This window comes from Ursus arctos, unplaced genomic scaffold (genome assembly GCF_023065955.2).
Source record: "Ursus arctos isolate Adak ecotype North America unplaced genomic scaffold, UrsArc2.0 scaffold_30, whole genome shotgun sequence".
Classification (NCBI taxonomy): Eukaryota; Metazoa; Chordata; class Mammalia; order Carnivora; family Ursidae; genus Ursus; species Ursus arctos.
This window is the reverse complement of record NW_026622986.1, coordinates 31,350,948-31,356,734: the sequence shown is the minus strand read 5'-3', so window position 1 is coordinate 31,356,734 and position 5,787 is coordinate 31,350,948. Positions and strand designations below refer to the sequence as shown.

General features: G+C 42.2%; 1 non-coding gene across 1 annotated transcript; it reads right to left on the bottom strand.

The window, feature by feature from the left end:
• Window positions 1-641: 641 nt before the first annotated feature.
• TRNAR-CCU (transfer RNA arginine (anticodon CCU)) lies at window positions 642-714 on the bottom strand. The gene has a single exon. It is a non-coding gene; the product is annotated as a tRNA-Arg (tRNA).
• Window positions 715-5,787: the final 5,073 nt, after the last annotated feature.

Here is a 5,787-nt window from a genome sequence, read left to right as displayed (position 1 = left end):
CCAACCAGAGGGAAGGAGAGGAGTGGTAGTACACAGAAGAAAGCCAGATGCCCCGGCCAATTAGGGAGGCTTGGTAGACACCAGATTCCACTTAGAGGGTCCTGAGGCCTCCGCACCTCAGACTCAGGGTTTTGCACACCCACCCGTGCTTTGACTGGGGGTGGAGAGACCCAGCCCAGACTCTGTCTTTGTTTCCAGGGCCCTTCCCCGCTCAGAGCTTGGTAGAGAGCCAGAGGGTATCAGAGGCACTCCGTAGGGTCATTGTCTTTCTTAAATGTTCAATGAACATATCGTATTTCATCAACGACTCCCCTCTCCTTGTCCAGGAACCACATTTTAAGTTGGTGTGAAAGCTTAGCCCAAGCCTCCTTTCTCTCTTGGTGCTGCTGAGACAGAGCACTCACTGCATTCGCTGTGTGTGTGTTCCCCTGCTGGCTGTGCCACGTGCTAACTGTGCCCGTGACAAAGTCATTTCACGTCATGAATGGTCATCTGGAGAAGGAATAATGCCCCTGACCTCGAACAACATAGGTCCACTCACACGGGGATTTTTTTTCTGTTAAATACGGTACAGTACTGTAGATGTATTTTCTATTCTTTATGATTTTATTTATTTATTTACTCATTAAAAGTAATCTCTACACCCAACATGGGGCTCGAACTCACGACCCCGAGATTAGGAGTCACATGCTCTACCAACTGAGCCAGTCAGGCGCTCCCTTTATGATTTTCTTAATAACATTTTGTTTTCTCTAGCTTATTTTACTGGAAGAATACAGTAGTATATGTCAATTGACTGTTTATGTGATCAGTAAGGCTTCCAGTCAATAGTGGGCTATTAGAAGTTAAGTTTTCTGGGAGTCAAGAGTTATATGGGGATTTCTGACTTGTGCGGGGTGAGGGTGGGGTTGGCACCCCTAAACCGCAAGCTGTTCAGGGTCCACTGTGCTACAACCACACAGAATTGTTAAAAGTGTTACCCAAATAAAAGCCAGTCCCTCCCTTCCCTGCCCGGTTTATGTGTGAGGTAACAAAAGGCCAGTGGACCTGACTCTAGAAACTTTGAACAAAAAAATAATGTAGATCATTAGCATATCTTCCTTTGAAGGGCATCTTGCAGTATTTTCTACAGTGATTGCGGTGGAAAGTTTCTCAGACTCTAGTATGGATGCCACTCCCCACCCACTCCGTGGTTCCTGTGAGAGAACAGGCTAAAATCATGTCTTTTCTCACTACCGGGATGCTCTTGGCCCTGACTCCCTACTGGAAACCTCCATGGGACTTCAGCTCCCACATCTGGCCCACACCACACTCGAGGACACAGACAGCAGCTGAACCAGCCCATGCTTTCTCCTTCCCCCTCACTGTCCTGAAAAGGCAGCATCTAGAAGTTTTCAGAGCCCCTGAGAAGTGTGGTTCTTTCCTCACTCTCTGTTATAGACTATGCGTTTATGTGTCCCTAAATGCAGATGTTGAAGCCCTAACCCCCAGTGTGATGGTATTAGGAGGTGGGGTCTTTGGAAGGCAATTAGATTTAGATTAGGTCATGAGGATGGGGTGCCCAAGATGGGATGAGTATGCTTGTATGAAGAGAAGGAGACCAGAGCTTGCTTTCTCTCCATCGTACAGCAAGATGGCAGCCGCCTACATGCCAAGAAGTGGGCCCTTTTACCAAGAACTAAACCTGCCAGCACTTTGATCTTAGACTTCCAGCCTCTGGAATTGTGACCAAAAAATCAACATCTGCTGTTCAAGCCACCGAGTCTGTGATATTGTTATAGCAGCCTGGGCTGACTGACACACTCTCATTGCTCCTTTCTCAATCTTTATGGGGACTATCTGATGAATGTAATGCTCCACCAAGTTACATGAGGATTAAGGTGTAGCAAAGTAAGTAGAATGCCAGTTATAGAAGTAAACAGGAAGCCGGATTCTGGATCATGGATTCAGTACTTGTCAAAAAATCAAAAGAGTTGGTGAACCGTAGTTGGTTCTGTGTCCTTGTAGAAATCTGCCTCTCTTGGGTGTTGTGGATCCTTGCTTGGTGCCGGTTTTGTAGGATGTGGAATGGGAAGATGTGCTTTCTTATTTCCAGGCCCTTATTCCCAGTCCAGGTCATTCCCATTCTCTGCTCATGGTCTGGCTCAGGTTTTACTTTGAGCACTCAATATGATTTCAGTGATATTCAAATGATTTCTACAGGGTTTGCTCCTTCTAACATAGCCTGCAAAATACCAGGTGCTATAGACCGAGGGCTTGTGTCCTCCTGAAATTCATATGTTGAATCCTAATCCCCAGTGACAGTATTTGGAGGTGGGGCCTTTGGGATGTGAGGAGGTCATGAGAGTTGGACACCCCATGAATAGCCTGATGCCCTTGTAAAAGAGATCCCGTAGAGCTCCCTTGCCTCTTCTGACATGAGCACAGACTGAGACATCACACAGCTTGCTTATTCACAGGTAGCTTCATGGTCCTGTAGTTGCATTCAAATAAATAACAGACTGGCAAATAAGAAAAGAAGAAGACAATAAGAAGAAGGAACCTGGCTGGCTGGCTGTGCTGACAGGTGCACAGAGACCATCATGGACCCAGCTTGGGTTTTGGACAAATAAATCTGTTCACATCTTTTTCATCTGTTCACCAGGTCTCTGCACCCCCACCCCCCAGGGAGGAGTGCTGTCTCCTACAATCTGGTCTACCCACCTCCCACCACAGACTGGGTGGAGACACAGCCCCAGATCTACCTTGTCTCTCTCCAATGAGATCTTAATCTCCTGCTGGGTTGAGTCATTGCCTGTGTGTCTAAACCAAAGTTCCTTCCACTGAGAATTCAGTCTGACTGCCTCCCAACCACTGCACATCTTCCTGCCTCTGGGAAGGGCGTGTTCCCTAGAGTTGTACACATCCTTGGTTCGTGCCCTGACTGACAATTTCTTCCTAGTTATGTTGCCTACCTCTAGCAGTCTTCAATATGTCTGGTCCATTTTTCCTACCCCCTTTCCCTTCTGCTAGGCTGAAATACTACCTGGTTGACCACAGGCTCCTAGAAGCAGCAATGCCTTTGGAAAAGTCTTCAGATTCCACAGCTGAGTGTGAACCTGAGAATCAGGTCTATGTGTGACCTTGAAGCTAAGCCTGATTACATTTGAGCCAACAATCTGGAGGAGAAATGACTCCCCAGCTTTGGAAATCCTCAAATCTAAAATGGAGCTGACCCCCACAAACCTGGGTCTCCAAGCCAACCCTGGAAACAAACTGTCCCAAGCCAGGACTGGTTCCTTCAAAACTGCAGTTGAGTGAGGACTCCATCCCTGAGTATGTTTGTCTTATTGCCAGAATGTTCCCCTTCTCACTGAGGGCTGATTGCCACAGCTCTGGGGATGACCTTACCCTAGGACTCAGGATCTCTGTCCTAATGCCATACTATATTTTATTAGGATTTTTGCCTTGACAGTCGTAAGTGAGAATGGCTTATAGTTTTCTTTGGGGTATATTTACTAGGTATCACTACTGTGCTGGCTCATACAATAAATTTGAAGCCTTCCTCCATTTTCTATCCCCTGGAACAGCACATCAGGATTCACTGGCCCTAAGGGTTTGGTAAAATTCCCCTGTGGACTTGCTGCTATTTTGGACAGTAGGACTTTGCTCTTCTTCCCTATTTCTCTTGTGATAGTTGGTCTATTTAAATTTTATAACTTGTCTAAGGCCCATTTTAAGAAATTATACTGTCCTCCAAATTAACTCCTTGATCCAGATTTTCTGACTTGATAAAACTCAACAAAGTCTTCTCTTAATATAACTTTACTTTCCTCTGTGTCTGGAGCAACTCGCCTTGATTAAAAATATACTTTGGGGGCGCCTGGGTGGCTCAGCCGTTAAGCATCTGCCTTCGGCTCAGGTTATGATCCCAGGGTCCTGGGATCGAGCCCCACATCAGGCTCCCTGCTCGGTGGGAAGCCTGCTTCTCCCTCTCACACTTCCCTTGCTTGTGTTCCCTCTCTTGCTGTCTCTCTCTGTCAAATAAATAAATAAATAAAATCTTTAAAAAAATAGTAAATAAAAATAAAAAATACCTTGTATATTTGTATTTTCTTCTTGTTTTCTTGTTTAGCTAACAGCTTACCTATTTACTTTTGAACAATCAGCTCCTGGATTTATTTTTTAATTCTATATTTTTCTGTTTCATACACCATCATTTTAGGCTTTTATCTCTATTCATTACATCCTCCGGCTTTTCAAAGTTATATTTTGTTTGATTACTATCTTCTTGCGTGGGTGCTTAATTCGTTTCATTTATTCTAACTCTTTAATTAATATGATCATTTAAAATCATGATCTTAGGAATATGTAGCTAAATCCCATGGGTTCTGATGTGTCATTTTCACTTTCATACTCTTGAAGGAATTTTCTATTTTTTTGGTTTTTCTTTTTAATCCAAATGTTATGTAAGCCTTTAAAAATTTCCAGGGAGTAGGAATATTTTATTTTCTGTTTAGTCATTAATTTCTAGTTTTATTGAATTGTGATCATACAATATTATCCATATGGCTCTACTTATTGGGCTATATGAGGACTTTGCCTGTGGCCTAAAATATGGCCAACCGTGAATGTTTGTTGCAAGGACACTTGAAAAGATGAATCTCTGTTTCAGGATACAGAGTTTGATATATTTAGTTCTACCATAATAAGTTAATAATATATTAGTAATATGTTACTAATTATATTACTATTACTATATACTATTACTATATACTATTACTATTATATTAGTAATATGGTACTAATATGTTATTAATTTAATATTAATATATTATCTTCACATAATATATTAATATATTATCTAATATACTTACTATTAACTATATTAATATATTAATAACATATCTAATATTACATATATATAATTAATAGAATATATTTTTAGGTCTTCTCTATCTTCTTTTACCTCCTGTGCCCTTAGTCTGACAAGGACTATCAATTATTTCTAACTATTTATTCTTTTTATATCTCCTATAGTGTTTCCTATGAATAATGAAATTATGATATTCGGTGCATAGGTACTCCTATTTTTTTCCTCATTGCGAATTGCAACTCTTATGATTGTAAAATGCCCTTCTCAATCTCATTTAACGCTTTTTGCCCTGAAATCAGTAAGTTTGTGACCCCTGATTTCTTTACGTTTGCGTATTCCTGGTGTATCTTTTCTGTTCTTGTGTTTTCAAACTTTCAGAATGACTATTTTATGAATGTTCTTGTGCATAACATAGAGTGGCGTTATGGCCGGTGCTCCCATCTGAAGCTGCATTTTTCAGACAAGTATGTTGGGCTTGTTTAACGTTTACTCATGTGAGATGTTCGATCTTAGCTTTGCCTGGCGTGTTGTTTTGTTATGCTTTCTGTTTTGTTACTTTTCCAGACAGCTCGCTCTGTGCTTTTGTTTGAGTTTGTAGCTGTGTGTATGTGTTTTGTCTTTTTTTTCTTTAAGATTTTAAATTTTATTTATTTGACAGAGAGACAGCCAGCGAGGGAGGGAACACCGGCAGGGGGAGTGGGAGAGGAAGAAGCAGGCTCCCAGTGGAGGAGCCCGATGTGGGGCTCGATCCCAGCACTCTGGGATCACGCCCTGAGCCAAGGTAGACGCTCAACGACTGCGCCACCCGGGCGCCCCTGTGTATGGGTTTTGATCATTTGGAAGGTTTGCATTTTTGTCCTCGGTTCCTGTGATTATAATGATAATGTTACTTGATGTCTTTAATCATCTATTTCTTTAGATTGTTGACTCCC